Source organism: Schistocerca serialis, chromosome 1, assembly GCF_023864345.2.
Source record: "Schistocerca serialis cubense isolate TAMUIC-IGC-003099 chromosome 1, iqSchSeri2.2, whole genome shotgun sequence".
NCBI lineage: Eukaryota > Metazoa > Arthropoda > Insecta > Orthoptera > Acrididae > Schistocerca > Schistocerca serialis.
The window spans coordinates 547,287,470-547,306,688 of record NC_064638.1 but is presented as its reverse complement, the minus strand read 5'-3'; the positions used below and the strand labels follow the sequence as shown (position 1 = coordinate 547,306,688).

General features: G+C 42.6%; 1 long non-coding RNA gene across 1 annotated transcript in view; it reads right to left on the bottom strand.

Moving 5' to 3' along the window:
* Positions 1–16,571: 16,571 nt before the first annotated feature.
* The window catches only part of LOC126457845 (uncharacterized), an 85,375-nt gene continuing 82,727 nt past the window's right edge, over positions 16,572–19,219 (bottom strand). Inside the window, exon 3 of the long non-coding RNA XR_007585534.1 lies at positions 16,572–16,685. This is a non-coding gene — a long non-coding RNA (uncharacterized LOC126457845). The remainder of the gene's footprint in view (positions 16,686–19,219) is intronic.

The window sequence follows — 19,219 nt, the reverse complement described above, 5'->3', positions numbered from 1 at the left end:
GATATTTTGTGACGAATGTAAATTTACATTATGGCAAAGCGAGGGAAAGGCAAAGGTGTGGCGAAAGACCAATGAAGAGCTGAATCCCAGGAACCTCAAACCAACAGTAAAGTTTGGAGGTGGGAGCATCATGGTGTGGGGATGCATGTCTGGCAATGGCGTGGGTGATTTAGTGTTCATTGATGATACGATGAACAAGGAACCGTATTTGAATATACTGCGAGGACATTTGAAGCAGAGTGCACGACATCTAGGTATTGCGAACAACTTTCATTTTTATCGGGATAATGATCCTAAGCATACCGCGCACATTGTACAAATGTGGTTGCTCTTCAATTGCCCGAAAGTATTGCACCGTCTCCCCAATCACCAGACCTTAACCCAATCGAACATTTGTGGGATAAATTGAAACAGACCCTCCGCGCGGACAGCATCTATACGAAGGAGACCTTGAAAGAAAAACCTGCTCCAAGAATGGGCAAATATAGGCCCAGATTTCACGAAAAAACTTGTGGAAAGTATGCCTAGCAGATTGGAGGAGGTATTGAAAGTGAAAGGTGGACCCACAAGGTATTGACATTTTCGTCGTTCAACTTATGAATATTTATTGGACAGTGTCCGAATACTTTTGTAGCAGCAGGGTGTGCAGGATGTTTCATTTTTGTTGTTAATTTTTCTGTTATTTATGTTTTGGAAACGAAATAATACAATAATTCTTTGTAATTAATGTTGTTACGTTTATATATTGCTAATAAATATGTTTGGGTTTCATAGTCAGTGTTTCGCGAGTTCTCATTGTGAAACTTCCCACTGTCCGAATACTTTTGCGACTGAGTGTATATCACCGCGCTATTATGAGCTGGAGAAAGAAAACACATTCACTGGAACGTCACTACAACTCAGCAACAACAACGGTATGATGGACTTTTCTTCTGACGAACGATGGTGAATGCTCGGTGAACTGAAGGCGACCATTAGGGAAAAAACTACGCCATAGTCGAAGGAAAAAATATGCTAAATCAGTACACAATTCTCTGCAACGCAAATCTGTTTTCTGCCTCAAAGAACTATCAGACAACATCAACGCATACGCACACACATGTGCACCTACTCCCCCCCCCCCCCCCTCACACACACACACACAGCATTCCACAAAGAATTAATTAATGATAGGCATAAACACGACATTTCCCAGTCGCAAAATTTCGAGGTAAATAACTTTTTTGCATGAAGTTCTGTATGGTTCCACATGACAAACTGTGAAAGGAAACCAACTGTAATATTTACAGCGTGGAACAAATAAACTGAAATTTAAATTTGTGATAAGGACTATGGGACCAAACTGCTGAGATCATTGATCCCTCGGCTTACGCGCTACTTAATCGAACTTAAACTAACTTACGCTAAGGACAGCACACCCACCTATACCCGAGGAAGGACTCGAACCTTCGCCGGGGGGGGGGGGGGAGGGGGGCGCACGAACCGTGACAAGGCGGCCTAGACCACGCGGGTACCCCGCTTGAAGCCTGCAACTCGAAACATATGCCTAGTTCTATTGATCATCATCATCATCATCATCATTTCAGACTGATTATGCCTTTCAGCGTTCAGTCTGGAGCACAGCCCCCCTTATAAAATTCCTCCATGATCCCCTATTCAGTGCTAACATTGGTGCCTCTTCTGATGTTAAACCTATTACTTCAAAATCATTCTTCACCGAATCCAGGTACCTTCTCCTCGGTCTGCCCCGACTCCTCCTACCCTCTACTGCTGAATCCATGAGTCTCTTGGGTAACCTTGCTTCTCCCATACGTGTAACATGACCCCACCATCTAAGCCTGACTGCTACATCTATAGAGTTCATTCCCAGTTTCTCTTTGATTTCCTCATTGTGGACACCCTCCTGCCATTCTGCAATCATCCCAGCTACTTTCATATCCGTAACCTCAACCTTGTTGATAAGGTAACCTGAATCCACCCAGCTTTCGCTCCCGTACAACAAAGTTGGTCGAAAGATTGAACGGTGCACAGATAACTTAGTCTTGGTACTGACTTCCTTCTTGTAGAAGAGAGTAGATCGTAGCTGAGCGCTCACTGCATTAGCTTTGCTACACCTCGCTTCCAGTTCTTTCACTATGTTGCCATCCTGTGAGAATATGCATCCTAAGTACTTGAAACCGTCCACCTGTTCTAACTTTGTTCCTCCTATTTGGCACTCAATCCGTTTATATTTCTTTCCCACTGACATTACTTTCGTTTTGGAGATGCTAATCTTCATACCATAGTCCTTACATTTCTGATCTAGCTCTGAAATATTACTTTGCAAACTTTCAATCGAATCTGCCATCACAACTAAGTCATCCGCATATGCAAGACTGCTTATCTTGTGTTCACATATCTTAATCTCACCCAGCCAGTCTATTGTTTTCAACATATGATCCATAAATAATATGAACAACAGTGGAGACAGGTTGGAGCCTTGTCTTACCCCTGAAACTACTCTGAACCATGAACTCAATTTACCATCAACTCTAACTGCTGCCTGACTATCCATGTAAAGACCTTTAATTGCTTGCAAAAGTTTGCCTCCTATTCCATAATCTTGTAGAACAGACAATAACTTCCTCCTAGGAACCCGGTCATATGCCTTTTCTAGATCTATAAATCATAGATACAATTCCCTGTTCCACTCATAACACTTCTCCATTATTTGCCGTAAGCCAAAGATCTGGTCCTGACAACCTCTAAGAGGCCTAAACCCACACTGTTTTTCATCCAATCGGTCCTCAACCAATACTCGCACTTTCCTTTCAACAAAACCTGACAAGATTTTAGCCACAACGCTGATTAAAGAGATACCTCTATAGTTCTTACAATCTTTTCTGTTTCCAAGTTTAAAGATTGGTGTGATTACTGCTTTTGTCCAGTCTGATGGAACTTGTACCGACTCCCAGGCCATTTCAATTATCCTGTGTAGCCATTTAAGACCTGACATTCCACTGTATTTGATGAGTTCCGACTTAATTTCATCCACCTCAGCCGCTTTATTGCACTGCAATCTATTGACCATTTTTTCCACTTCCTCAAATGTGATCCTATTTCCATCATCATTCCTATCCCATTCTACCTCGAAATCTGAAACATTACTGATCGCATTTTCACCTACATTGAGCAACTCTTCAAAATATTCCCTCCATCTGCCCAAGGCATCCACAGGATTCACCAGCAGTTTTCTTGACCTGTCCAAAATACTTGTCATTTCCTTCTCACCTCCCTTTCGAAGACTGCTAATTACACTCCAGAATGGTTTTCCAGCAGCTTGACCCATAGTCTCCAACCTGTTTCCAAAGTCTTCCCACGATTTCTTCTTGGATGCTGCAATTATCTGTTTGGCTTTGTTTCTTTCTTCAACATAATTTTCTCTGTCTACCTGGGTTCTGGTTTGTAGCCATTTTTGATACGCCTTCTTTTTCCTTTTACAGGCTGCCTTGACTTTATCATTCCACCAAGCTGTTTGCTTCATCCTACTTTTACACACTACTGTTCCAAGACATTCTTTAGCCACTTCTAGTACTGTGTCCCTGTACCGTGTCCATTCCTTTTCCAATGACTGTAATTGACTACATTCAACTAACTGGTACCTTTCTGAGATCGCTGTTATGTACTTGTGCCTGATTTCCTTATCCTGAAGTTTCTCCATTATTATCCTCCTACATATGGACCTGACCTCCTGCACTTTCGGCCTCACAATCCCAATTTCACTGCAGATTAAATAATGATCAGTGTCATCAAAGAATCCCCTGAATATCACGTGTGTCACTCACAGCCTTCCTGAATTCCTGATCTGTTATTATATAGTCAATGACAGATCTGGTTCCCCTGCCTTCCCAAGTATACCGGGGAATGTTCTTATGTTTAAAAAAGGAGTTTGTGATTTGTTGTTGTTGTTGTGGTCTTCAGTCCTGAGACTGGTTTGATGCAGCTCTCCATGATACTCTATCCTGTGCAAGCTTTTTCATCTCCCAGTACCTACTGCAACCTACATCCTGACTTCCTGACTCTTAAATCAATACTGGATGTTAACAAATTTCTCTTCTTCAGAAACTCTTTCCTTGCCATTGCCAGCCTACATTTTATATCCTCTCTACTTCGACCATCATCAGTTATTTTGCTCCCCAAATAGCAAAACTCCTTTACTACTTTAAGTGCCTCATTTCCTAATCTAATTCCCTCAGCATCACCCTACTTAATTAGACTACATTCCATTATCCTTGTTTTGCTTTTGTTGATGTTCATCTTATATCCTCCTTTCAAGACTGTCCATTCCATTCAACTGCTGTTCCAAGTCCTTTGCTGTCTCTGACAGAATTACAATGTCATCGGCGAACCTCAAAGTTTTTATTTCTTCTCCATGAATTTTAATACCTACTCCGAATTTTTCTTTTGTTTCCTTTACTGCTTGCTCAATATACAGATTAAACAACATCGGGGAGAGGCTACAACCCTGTCTTACTCCCTTCCCAACCACTGCTTCCCTTTCATGTCATGTTTGTGATTACTAAGCCCATACTAGCACAGAAATCCAAGAGTTGTTTCCCGTTCCTGTTGGCCTCCATATCCTCTCCAAATTTACCCATAACCTTTTCATACCCTTCTGTTCGATTTCCAATCCTGGCGTTAAAATCACCCATGAGCAGAAAACTGTCCTTGTCCTTTACTCTAACAACTACATCACTGAGTGCCTGATAAAAACTATCCATCTTATCTTGATCTGTCCCTTCACAATGCGAATATACTGACACAATCCTAATTTTCTTGCTAGACATTGTCAAATCTATCTACATCAGTCGTTCGTTTACATACCTTATTGCAACTAAGCTGGGTTCCATTTCTTTCCTGATGTAAAGCCCTACACCCCATTGTGCTATTCCTGCTTTGACTCCTGACAGGTAGACCTTGTATTCTCCCACTTCCTCTTCTTTCTCACCCCTTACCCGAATGTCACTAACAGCTAAAACGTCCAGCCCCAACTTACTTGCAGCCTCTGCCAGCTCTACCTTCTTCCCAGAGTAGCCCCCATTGATATTAATAGCTCCCCATCTCATTACCATTTGTTTGCCAAGTCGTATCTTTGGAGTCCCTGGTTTGTCAGTTAGAGGTGGGACTCCGTCACCTCCAAAGGTCCGAGGCATTTTGCTCTGATTGTTGCCAGCATCATTCTATTGATAAATGGCTATAATTTCTTCTTCTCCTTCAAGGGGATCAGGTGAGAGGAGGGGACGACGATATGATAATGATTGTCCATTTATCCAACGTCTATGTTTATTAATGATAATCATTATAAATTTTATACTGTTGTAATAATTCAGAAAAAAACTTTGTACGGATATTTTTTGATATACCTTGTTACTGGAAGTAAGCGTGTAATACCTAATTGTTCTACATGGGAGACAAAGTAATAGGTACCTGGGAAAGAGAACGATTGTCTAGAAGTGCAAACTAAATGTTATGTATATTTTCTTCAGGTGTTTCCTAGTGAGCGAGCGTCATCAGGAACTCTCAGCTAAGCTTTACCTAACAGTCAGTATTGTGCAAGTCTCATAGAATCTGCGCAGTTAAAATAAGGTTGACAGTAACCTGAATAATACGCAAGTAGCAACAGCTACATTCCCATGACGTTACGAAAAATATACATTCGAGAGGGCCTTAACAAAGGGAATGTCGTGGCTCCACTCAAAGCTGGTATCTTCAAAATTCTGCAAGCAAGGGCTACTTCTACACCAGTCCTATAAGATTAATGTACCATCTCAACGTCTACATAGCCAAACTGAACGTGATAAATAATAATCACATAATTATTAATGGAAGGGAGAAGAGAAAGTAATGGGTATAGAAGATACACTACTTGGACGAAAGACGCTAAGATTGATGGTGGCCTAGTGTGTATATGGGTGATGATGGAACGCGAGACATTGCGGGTACAGCTGTGAAAAGGCATGGGCCTCAGCAACGTCCAGGCATCCGACCTATGATACTGTAGACTAAAAAATCATAACTATTATGTTATTTTATGTGGGTGAACAAAGTACTGTTGGAAAGAGCAAAATCTATAGTTTTATTTGGGGCACCGTCACACTGACATCTGGAAGTGCAAGAATTTTTAACTCAAAGGATTACTGAACGATGGATCGGTCGCTATGGACCGGATGATTCAGCCTTACATTACTGGCCTCCAAGGTCGCCGGACCTGTCTGTATGTGATTATTTCTTGCGGTTGTTTATAAAAGAATCAATGTGCCTCCGTTACTAACAACAATGAGTGAATTGAGACATAGCATAACAGAAGCTGTAACTCAAGACATGCTCGATGGAGTGTGGGAACTATTTGAATACCGCATTGACATAAGCCGTGCATCTCTACATATTGAACACCTATGGAAAGGTATGAGAAAAAACTTTTTGATTTTCCAGTTCAGCAAAAAACAAAATTCATTGTATATGTTTATTAGTTTCAGAAATACAGACGTGCCAAATCAGATGATTCTTTTTAATACACCCTGTACGTCATCTGAATAAAATAAGCGCCCTGAGTGGAAAATAAAATATTTTAAGACATAGCCTACTGAATATTCAATATTAGACAGGACAATGCCGCGGTATGATTTAAATACACCTAGTTTACTTTTTTTTTTATTCATTCAGGGATCGTCTGTCAGTGATATAGTCCAAACATGTTGAACACTGCCTATCGCGATACTGAACGATCCCTTTTGTCGTTCTGGCGAGGGACGTGGCATGGGAAGCAGAAATGAACGAGAAATTATTCGAGTGAAAAAAAGGGCAGAAAATGGGGAAAACCACTCCTGTAAACGAGTTTGACAGAGAGGAGATTATTATGACCCAGAGCTTGGGAAAGAGCATGTCGGAAACGGCGTATCTTGTCTGTGTTCGCATGCTGCTGTCATCATCATTTATGCAAAGGACCGTGAAATCAAAAGCAGGCCACAAAGTGTTGGAATTCCCTGTCCCATCACGGAACGTGGAGATTAGAGGCGTGCCCACTCTGTAAAGAGACGGGTGGCGATCGGTGAATTACTGACGGCAAAGTACAACACTGATGCAGACGTAAGTGTTTCGAACACTTTTCAAGACCATATTATTGTACATGGAGCTACGCAACTAATATCACTTACGTGCGAATTTCGACCATGCTGTGGTATCTTGGGTAAACACCTTCTGTTAATCAGCAGAACAAAAAACCAATCCAAGTTGCAAATTTTTATTTTTTATTCATTCTATGACTAGTTGAAAATTGGTCCGGGCCCGAAACTAGTCATGGAATGACTAAAAGAAAATTTGAAACTTGGACTTGTTTTTCGTTCTACTGAAATACACCCTATATTTTTCCGTGTTCACCAACCACATCACCAATTACGGTTGCAGTGGGCACCGGCTCATCAAGACTGGACCGTAGATCTATGGAAACGTGTTGACTGGTCGGGCGATTCGCATTTGTTGTTACACCAGGTCGATGGTCGCGTCCGGATACGTCCTCCAACAAACGGCTGCTGACAACATGCAAAAGCTGCAGACAGGTGGGGGCAGTATAATGCTGTGGGGAACATTCATCTGGGCTTCAGTTGTATCCGTAATGACAGTTGAGGACTACTTGAAGATTACTGTAGGCAAGATGCATCTCTTCGTGCTTGAACCCTTCCCCGACGCCGATGGTATCTTCCAACAGGATAACTGTGCTCGTCACAAGGCCAGAATCGTGCTAGAGTGACTTGAGGAGCATGATAATGAACAGACATTGATGTCCTGGTCACAAAATTCGAGTGATATGAACCAGTTAGAACACACACCTGGGACACCACTGGCTGCCATCTCCGCGCCCAGCAACAAAGGGACCGTAGCTTTCGGGAATTACGTAACCTACTCGTCACTCCCGTGTCGTGCGGTCCAGGCGGCAGCAGTGGTTGCTCGTGCTACGATCCCATGCTTTTGTTGGCGTGGATGTGATCACCATGGCTGATTGGCCTGATCACCCCACGTTTATGTTCTAACGGTTATTTGGTGGCGCCTGGAGATAATGCCTTAAGCTTCTAAACTGGACATTGAATAAATTAAGAAAATTTCTGGCAACTGAAGCGAGTTTTTCTCACTAGGGACAATACCTCAGTCAACTGCAACGAACACTCCCCCTCCAATGGCGTCTAATCTGTCCTTCCGATAAACATTCCATGACACCCTAAATATCCCAGCGCTTCCTAATTTGGGTTTTAGCCAGCTCTCAGTCACAAAAATAGTATGAGCGTGAGAACTTTCCTGGAGGGCCGTACATTCGGGAACTTTGTAACGAATGTTCGACAATTTCCTGATAAAATTTTGACAGTATAAATGTCTTTCCTCTTAACACTGTCTGATACCCCCATCTTAAATCGTCTGGTACGTGTTCATCAGAGTACCTCAAACGATTCCCTAGTCTCAAAAACTCGTAAGTGCGCTCCACAAGTACTCAGATACCCGAGTAGCTACTTCCTTTGTGTAGTGCACCCCTCACCTATTACGGGAATTCCCGCTGTTACCCACCCGATAACGCAGGTCTATAAATCTGCAACAAAAACCATCACAGAGTTGACGAAGCCTTTCACTGAGACCCTCGAAACCATAGGACCTCGATCAACTCTCGCAACAATGTTGCAGATAGCAATCTCTGTTTGCACCCTGCACGCAAGGCCATCAGCTTTCACCTCCTCCGCAGCCACCTATATGAACTGAGGATGGCTCCTGAACCCACGTGACGGGCGTTGTTGGTGCCGACGTGAGCCACAACTTGCAAACGACTGCATCCTGCACGCTCGATAGCCGCAGTCAAGGCCATATCCACGTCTTGGATGAGACTCCAGCGGGCTTACCAAGTTCACACTCACTTTCTTTCCACGATATCTCTGTAAGGGGCTCCTTAACGCAACTAACTTTAGAGCTCCCGATAGCAAACAAAACCCTGGCAATGTGTGCTTGCTCGCACCCTGCTGAAGATGCGGCTACCTGTTCACCCACCGGGCAAATAGGCGACGCTAGTCAGCCAGTTTTCACATTGGCCCTCCGCCTCAAACGACGTGAACGCTTTGCATCCCATCTCTCACCCTGCTGTGAGGGCAGATCCACTGCGTCGTGTACACTAGGAGGTGCCTCGGCAGCACAACCCATGGGGAAACAAGTGACCCTGAGGTACCGCATGCGACGCATTGGATTCTGCTCCACCGCTACATCCCGCGTCAGCCCTGCTTGAAGTCCCAAGCAACTGGAAAAAAGAGCACGTGACTCCTCTATATAAGAAGGATCAGAGAACAGACCCTCAAAATTACAGACCAACATCCTTAACATTTAGAACCTCGAAGCTCGAATATAAATTTCCTAGACACCGAAATGTTTATGCCCACAAAACAGCATAGTTTTATGAAGCATAGGTCCTGTGAAACTCATCTCACCCTTTTTTCACATGATATACGGCGAACTATGGACGAAGAGCAACAGGCAGATACCATATTTATAGATTTGCGTAAAATATTTGACACAGTACCCCAGTGCAGACTGTTAACGAAGGCACGAGCATACAGAATACGTTCCCAGATGTGTGAGTGCATCAAAGACTTCTTAAATAACAGAATCCAGTATGCTGTCCACGTCGTCGAGTATTCATCAGAGAGAGGAGTATCGTCAGGAGTGTCCCAGGGAAGTGTGATAGGACCGCCATTATTTTTTGATTTTTTGAATGCGCAAATGATTTCGAAAGCGGGGTGAGTAGCAATCTGTGGTTGTGTACTGATGATGTTGCGGTGTACGGTTAGGTGTGTAAGTTTAGAGGCTGTAGGATTATACAAGGTGACTTAGACAAAATTTCTGGATGGTGTGATGAATGGCAGCTGACTCTAAATGTAGAAAAATGTAATTTAATGCGGATGAGTAAGAGAAACATATCCATAATGTTCGGATACTGCTTCAGCAGTGTCCTGTGCGACGTAGTCACATCGTTTAAATATCTAGGCGTAACGTTGCCAAGCGATATGAAGTGAGACAGGCATGTGAGGATTTCCGTAGGGAAGGCGAATGGTCCCCTGCGACTTATTGGGAGAGTTTTAGGAAAGTGAGGCTCATCTGTAAAGGAGACCAGGTATAGCACACTAGCTCGACCCAATGTTGAGTACTGTTCGAGTCTTTGAGATCTGCACCGGGTCAGATTGTACGAAGACATCGAAGCAATTCAGAGGGGCTAGATTTGTTACAAATAGCTTCGAACAACACGCCAGTGTTACAGAAGGGGGGGGGGGGTGACGTTCTTTTCGATGAACGCCATTAAGAAAATTTACATAATCAGCATTTGAAGCTGACTGCAGAACTATCTTACTGCTGTCAGCACACATTTCGCGAAGAAACACAAAGATAAGAGACGAAAACTTAGAGCTCGTGCGGAGCCATATAGACACTCGATTTTCCCTCGCTCTTTCTGCGAGTGAAACAGGAGGGGAAACGACTAGTAGTGGTACACTAATACCTCATTACTACACGGTACGTTGGATTCAGAGTATGTAGGCTGGCCGGAGTGGTCGAGCGGCTCTAGGCGCTTCAGTCTGGAACCGTGCGACCGCTACAGTCGCAGGTTCGAATCCTGCCTCGGGTATGGATGTGTGTGATGTCCTTAGGTTAGTTAGATTTAAGTAGTTCTACGTTCTCGGGGACTGATGACCTCAGATGATGGTCCCATGCTGCTCAGAACCATTTTTAGACTATGTAGGTAGATGTAGATGCCTAACGCAGCTTGCCAGCCACATATCGCTCAACCAAACCCGCTGTTTCAGAGTAACTTGCTTAGCAGACTCACCACTTGTAATGTCACAAGACACTGACATCGTGAAGATACGAGGCAAAGGCCAGGGAAAAGAGAAAGATAGTGTTTTCAGCCCGACAAGATTTGCGCTATCATTCTCTCTCCTACATCTTATCAGACATCCTATATATTTTGCATTACATTGCTAATAATTATCATCTTATCACGCGACAAGCTACACTGATGAGCCAAATAGCTTATGTGTCCTTCGCTGGAACGAAATACATCACTAATTCTGCCTATCATGGTTCCGACTGTTTGTAGGTAGGTTTTGTACAGGTATGTGGCATTAAATGTCTACGCACAGGTCATGTATTTTGCATAAATAGCTGGCCCCTGATTTGCGTACGTGGTGATGAGAAATTCGATCACAGGCTCAACGTAATATAAGCCACCCTTTGCTATAAGTCGCTTATCTCAATGGATTTCCCCATTTGCAATCCATATCTTCACTAGGGTGATCCCCTGTCCACGTCTGCTCCGCTTACATACACTATGTGATCAAAACTTTTTGATATTAGGTGCATCTTGCTGCCATCTACTTCCAGGAACTCTGTATCAGCAACCTCAGTAGTCATTAGACATGGTGAGAGAGCAGAATGGGGCGCTCCGTGGAACTCATGCACATCGAACGTGATGAGGTGATTGTCACTTACGTCATACGTCTGTATGCGAGATTTCCACACTCCTAAACATCCTTTGATCCACTGCTTCTGATGTGATAGTGACGTGAAAACGTGAAGGGACACGTACAGCGCAAAAGCGTACAGGCCGACCTCGTCTGTTGACTGACAGCGACCGCCGACAGTTGAAGAGGGTCGTAAGGTGTAATAGGCAGACATCTATCCAGACCATCACACAGGAATTTCAAACTGCATCAGGAGTTACTGCAAGTACTATGACAGTTAGGTTGCAGGTAAGAAAACTTGGATTTCATGTCCGATCGGATGCTCATAAGCCACACATCACGCCGGTAAATGCCAAACGACGCCTCGCTTGGTGTAAGGAGCGTAAACATTGGACGATTGAACAGTGGAGAAACGTTGTGTGGAGTGACGAATCACGGTACGCAATATGGCGATCCGATGGCAGGGTGTGGGTATGGCGAATGCCCGGTGAACGTCATCTGCCAGCGTGTGTAGTGCCAACAGTAAAATTCGGAGGCGGTGGTGCTATGGTGTGGTCGTGTTTTTCATGGAGGGGGATTGTACCCCTTGTTGTTTTGCGTGGTACTATCACAGCACAGGCCTACATTGATGTTTTAAGCACCTCCTTGCTTCCCACTGTCGAGGAGCAATTCGGGGATGGCGACTGCATCTTTCAACACGATCAAGCACCTGTTCATAATGCACGATCTGTGGTGGAGTGGGTACACGACAATAATATCCCTGTAATGGACTGTCCTGCACAGAGTCCTGACCTGAATACTACAGAACACTTTTGAGATGTTTTGGAAAGTGCCAGGTCTCACTGACCGACATCGATACCTCTCCTCAATGCAGCACTCCGTGAAGAATTGGCTGTCGTTCCCCAAGAAAACTTCCAGCGCCTGATTGAACGTAGGCCTGCGAGAATGGATGCTGTCATTAAGACTAAGGGTGGGCCAACACCACATTAAATCCAGTATTACCGATGGAGGGCGCCACGAACTTGTAAGTCATTTTCAGCCAGGTGTCCGGACACTTTTGATCACCTAGTGCACCGCGTCAAGTGCCCGCTTTGCCACAGGGCAGTATCCAACGTCGGGTTTTGCAGCGGTAATAACATTTTGGCTTATCAGTGAACATCTGACAAACAGCACTACAAAACAATTAGTAATTGTTAGAGTGCATAAAGACAGAAAGGTAAACGCAGTTTACATACGTTCATCAGTCAACAACAGAAAAGTTACAGGAAGCAAGATTTAAATCATGAGGGCCAAAAGCAATAGACATCAGAGAAAGGGCAGAAGATGTAGAAAAAGAGGACCTTGATAAAGCACGATTAAGCTAATTAAGATATGAGAAAAGAAGAAGACGTGGCTGTTGCAGAAATATAAAGAGAAAGTTGCTTACATGGGGTAAGATGGAAGCATTTGCTTTGCTGTTTGACAGTGAGGAAACTGGACGTATTAGTAAATTTTGGTGGTAAGGTTATGAAGATGCTAAATGAAAGTGCTTCGGGTTTTTCTTAAAAGCAACAGGGTATCTGACTGTGTGCAGAATGTACCTTATTCCAAAAGTAGACAGCAGCAACAAAAAAGGATTTGCCAAGAACTTTGACCGGTGAAGGAGTTTCCCAATTTTTTGTGCCAGGAATGGCCACGAACAGAGATCTACATTAGTCAGACCTTGCGTTTAGACTATGATGAGATTCCAGATGATCAGTTTCCGATGCAAGGTACTGATGAACATGAGTAATGAGGATCCAATAAAAACCATGCAATCGTCTCGCCACAGCCAGCCGAATTGAGTATATAAAGCACTGACATGGTCAAATAGACGGATGTTTGCGATGTACTACCCGACCACGTCGTTATTTCACTTGGCCTCCCATGGTCTTTATCGAAAACATGCGCTGACGTTACAGTAAACAAGTACCGTAGTGACTAAGGAAAACGCATCGTACTGTCGGTGCTTTCAGGACAGCTATGCAGATGCTACCAAGCGTTCAAATGTTCAAATGTGTGTGAATTGCCGGCCTGAGTGGCCGTGCGGTTCTAGGCGCTACAGTGTGGAACCAAGCGACCGCTACGGTCGCAGGCTCGAATCCAGCCTCGGGCATGAATGTGTATGATGTCCTTAGGTTAGTTAGGTTTAATTAGTTCTAAGTTCTAGACGACTGATGACCTCAGAAGTTAAGTCGCATAGTGCTCAGAGCCATTTGAACCATTTTTGTGTGTGAATTCCTGAGAGACCAAACTACTGCGGTCATCGGTCCCTAGACTTATACTCTACTTAAAGTAACTTATGCTAAGAACAACACACACCCCCATGCCCGAGGGGGGACTCGAGTCCCTGGCGGAAGGGCCGCGCAATCAGTGACATAGCGCCTCAGACCACGCGATGCTACCAAGTGGTTCGGCATGTACTGGTGAAATATCACGATAAAAACTCATGGTACGCCGACTGAAGCACTCTCATTCCTAGGTGTAACAATATTGTGGTTGACTAATAACGCACACAAGTATTCGTGGTTGGTTTTAACCGTCTAGTATTCCCACTACCCGTATTGTGTTGCATTACATCGCAATAGTGGACTTTCGGTACAACCAATGATTTCACAAGTTTACGTGGCACACTCTATGGAAATATGTTCCAAAGCTCTTCAGTGGAATAGATGCAATGCAGTGACAGTTTTTTCTGCCCAGGTAAGATGTTCATCCGAAGTTAAACAAAAGTGTTCACGGTTTTTCGATAAGGTATCGGAAAACGAGAAGAATGGGAGGCAGCTATTCGCGAAATTCAGAACTTATTAGTTTCTGATTGGATAATAAAATTACTCGTACCTGGGACTTTCTCGCATTTCGTTTCAGTCCCAGTTCTGCGCCCATCTTACCACTGAAGACCGATCATCTTTTATGTGGACGAATGAATTGAGGCCTTATTCCTTCGTAATGCTGGAGATCGTAGGAACAGAAATGATATTTGACAGAGGACAGAACCAATCAGATATCATTGACAAAGAAAACAATAGTGAACCAGAGGAGAGAACCAATCAGATATCATTGACAAGGAAAACAATAGTGAACCAGAGGACAGAACCAATCAGATATCACTGACAAGGAAAACAATAATGGACCACGGCAGATCCATTTAGCACTCGGAGACATCACGCTTCCAGGACGACTTTCCATTGACGTAAACATGTTACTGTCTGTTTTTCAAAAAAAATTTCCAATCTCTTTAGAGTACTGTCTGAAAACATTAGCTGTCTCTTTTTTCTGAGTATTCCCTCTACGTTGACGGTTTAAGTGTTACGCTGAAGTCTAGTAATGTCAATATTGTGGCCTGGCTGTAGACCACATAGTCCATAGCACACTTCAGATCATCAGTTACTTTAATTAATACAGTGTTTGCGCTATGATGTTTGCGAAATGCAGATTAATATTTGTCACATAAATTGAATTTGCTTAAGTAGTCAGTAAACTGGTGCTAATCAGTAAATTCCATTGTTTTGAATACAGTGGGTAAGACGCTCAATGGTCAATAATCGCAAGGTCAGTGTGGATTTTCTTTCTTGTGGATAGATCAGGTTATGTTTCGTTCCTATGTGGTGGGTTACATTCAGTTCAGAAGAGAGAAAATAGCGGAGTACCAATTTTCCCAGATAGTTAAAAAAGAAAAGGAAAAACAGAGCGTTAACTTAGACCAAATCTCAAACAATTAACCTTTTTCTTTTTGGGTCATCAGTCTTCTGATTGGTTTGATGCGGCCCGCCACGAATTCCTCTCCTGTGCTAACTTCTTCATCTCAGAGTAGCATTTGCAACTTACATCTTCAATTATTTGCTGGATGTATTCCAATCTGTGTCTTCCTCTACAGTTTTTGCCTTCTACAGCTCCCTCTAGTACCATGGAAGTCATTCCCTCACGTCTTAACAGATCTCGTATCATCCTGTCCCTTCTACTTATCAGTGTTTTCCACATTCCTTTCATCTTCGATTCTGCACTAAACCTCCTCATTAGTTACCTTATCAATATACCTAATTTTCAACATTCGTCTGTAGCACCACATCTCAAATGCTTTGATTCTCCAATTAAACTTAAATAGAGAAAAACAAGAGAAAAACCGAAGTGGTTGGTCTCGCAAATATTTTGATACTGTCCTGTTGTCGCTCTTCATTTTGCCTACAATGCTCTTTAATGCAGCGTATCACACAGTAGCTTTTTTTATACCACACGACGGTTAGAATATTTCCAGATATTTGCACGTCGTCGAGTATGATCTTGACGAATGGCTCTCCATTTTGAACTTAAATTCTTTTTTCGTGATATGGCTTCAGTATTTGTAATTTTTATAGGATATGACCTTTTTAGACTGATTTTATTTTTCTATTTATGGTACCTTCTTGAGAAGGTTGCTTTTTGAGAAACTTTTTCTGTGTACCGCCTTTGCGGGAGCCTCATCGCCTAATGTCAGCGAAAAATTAGTTAGTTATTCCACTTCTGATGAAGCATTAAGGGTTTACACGAAAAAGTTTTGCAATTTTCATGGAGTTTCGTATTATCATACAGACAGTATTATTCTGAGGAAAGACATTGTCTTGAACACACACGCAGAAGTTTGTGAACTGATAAGAACTATACGTATAGGGCTTGAGTACTATGCGTGTATTTACTCTCTGAATACAATGAACACATACCTGAAGTGACTGTTCACGGTTACTGTTGCTAGCCTTCACCAAAATATTCAATTACTTTCAACAGTAGCTGTATGCGGAGCATTTCAGCTAAAAACATCGAAGCAGCCAGCAGATGAACGCTAATGACAGTTCGTACCAGTCATTTTAATGTTAACAGAACTTTATTCAGTACTACCTCTCTTGTGTGGAAAGCATTAAGTCTATTGTATTTGTCGATCATGAACAATGAATACAAATCGTGTCACACAATTTTAACAGAGAAAATAATGAACAATATTAAACGTAAGTCTCAGACACCCTCCTTCATTTACAATGATATACGTAGTTACTTACTTACCTGGTCTGTCAAGATGTGTGCGTAAATGCAATAAATTGTAGTTTCGTACAGCTGAACTGGTATTGTGGAAAGTGCATTCAGCGCTTTTCCTACACTTCCATCTCTCTGCAACAGCTGTATGAAAAAAATTAAGAGTATTAGGAAATACATTCGCAATTAGTACCAGAAATGTTACGTTGGTGTATAAGTTCGTAGCGTTTTTGTTTTGCATGTTGGTATTCCGGTTCCTATGGTTTTATTCATCGATTCTAATTTTCTGTTCGTAGTTCACTGTTCCTATTTGAGTTTACATATTGCCATTTTGTCATTTGGAGATCCTGAATAGTGAGTGGAGCTGCGGACGCTAGAAAATGCTGCGCCACTTGGAAAAATCGGAACATTTACGACATCATCTTCTGTTTAAGTTCAGTAGAGAGGTGACAGCAGCGGAAGTGCGAGAAACATTTGCGCCATGTATGGGGATAAATGGGGATAGTGCCATCGGACAGAGCACGGAATGAAAATGGCTTTCTCGTTTTAAGGAGGATCGTTTTGACATTAATGACTTCCCACGTCCAGGAAGACATTCGGGGTTTGATGAATATCGTTCAAACACATTAATCCCCAATGATTCAAGTCTGTGTATCCGTGAACTGCCAAATAAGATTAACAGTGATCAATCCAGCATCATGCGCCATTTGCATGCAATAGGAAGGTTCAGAAATCGGGTGTATGGGTACCGCATGCTCTAATCAAAATCACAAAAATCAGCGATTGGCCATATGTGTATCTCTGCTTGCTTCTCTAGACTGCGTTGATGCTTCTCCACGATAACGCCTGCCCACAATTAGGTGGACTGACAAAAAGCACTCTACATAAGTTGGGTTGCAAAGTCATCCCCCAAGCACTTCATTCACATGATCTCGAGGCCTCATATTTTCACCTTTTCCTCCCTTTACGGAACAACCTCCAAGAAACTTTTCTTCCGGATGAAAATCAATTCCGAACATAGCTCGACGAGTTCTTCGTCTCGAAAGCAGGTGATTTCTACAGTAGTGGAATCGAAAAGCTGCCCCAGCGTTCTCAGATTGTTGTAAGCAGTGAAGGAGAATATATTACTGATGACAAAAGTCTATGTTATGTGTAGATGTTGTGTTTATTAAACTTATGGAAACGCTAAGAACTTATGAGCCAACGCAATAGAATGTTGTTGACGTTAGACAATAGAAAATTAAAGTGGCTTCTGTTGTAAAGGCCTATATTTTCGTAGGATCCTGTAATGAACCTGCGTTTTCAGTTATGACTCCTTGATACTGTGGTCATAGGATATAACGCTTCTTCGTTTGATGAAATGCACAAGTTTACATTTATTAACATTTAAAGAAATTTGCCCATCTTTGCACCATTTTGAAATCTTATCAAGATATTTGCGCAGCATTTGTCACACAGTGCTTTATCACTTATAAATTCATGATCAGCAAAATGCCTGAGGTTACCATTAGTATTGGCGGCGAGATAATTAATATATGCCATGAACAGCAACGGTCCCAGCACACTTCCCCCATAAAAGCCTAAAGAAATCTGTCGACGATCTCCATCCAACAAAGCACTCTGCGTTCTCCCTACCAAGAAATTCACAGTCCAGTCATAAATTGCTTTAGACACTCCATATGATCTTACTTTCATTAATCGGGGTCATAATCCCTGGCTTTCATGATACCATGCGAGAAAAGCGCCAGTTAGGTTGCGGATTCAAGCTGGCTGACACAGTGATGGTAATTCAGATTGAGCTCAGAATTTGCTCTAAGATTCTACGACAGAATGATGTTTACGATATTTAACGGTACTGTTGTCAATCATTTCAGCTATCCTTCTTCGTAGACGTGTGTCCTCCGCTTTCTTCTAACTACCGAGCAAAGGTTTTCTGTTCGAGGGATCTACGGTATAATACGTTTAAAAAGATGGGCCATCTCTGTCGCAGCTTCTGTTTACCAACTGACATGGATTCCATCAGGCATTGATCCTTTTCAGTTTTCGCAATTTCAACCATTTCTCAACACCGTTGACACTAGTACTTGCGTATATATGCATGACACTCATCTTTGTAGTTGTGCGATAATTTTACAGGTGATACTCCTGGCTCCTCCATTCTAAGTAAACGTTTTAAAACGTAGTTCAGCACTTCTGCTTTCGCTTTGATTCCCTCAGCTTTACAACCTTTGTCACCCGTAAGTGTCTGGGCGGTACCTATCGTGCCAGTAACAATCTATACATATGCCCAGAAATTCTCTTTGTTTTGAAAGAGATATTTCGCTTGGTAGTCGTTGATGACACTCAGACGCATTTAATTCAGTTCTCTCTTTCTCTATCCCTACGATTGCTTTCATACCTACTGTTCAGTAGTTGCAGTATCTTTAGAAATTTGTTTACAGTGACTGTATACCATGGATGTTCTGTCCCATCGTGAATTGTCCTGATAGGTACATATGTAGGGTGGATGGGGATACATCCTACGTGGTGCAAAAAAAAAACACCAAATTTTTGAATTAACTGAATTTTTGAATTAACTGCCTTAGATTCAGGAGTTGACCGCCAGGTGTCAGGTTCGTCTTTTCGTAACTTATTGTTCCATTCAAGTCCCGACAGATTGCTCCGCAGGTGAGAAAATG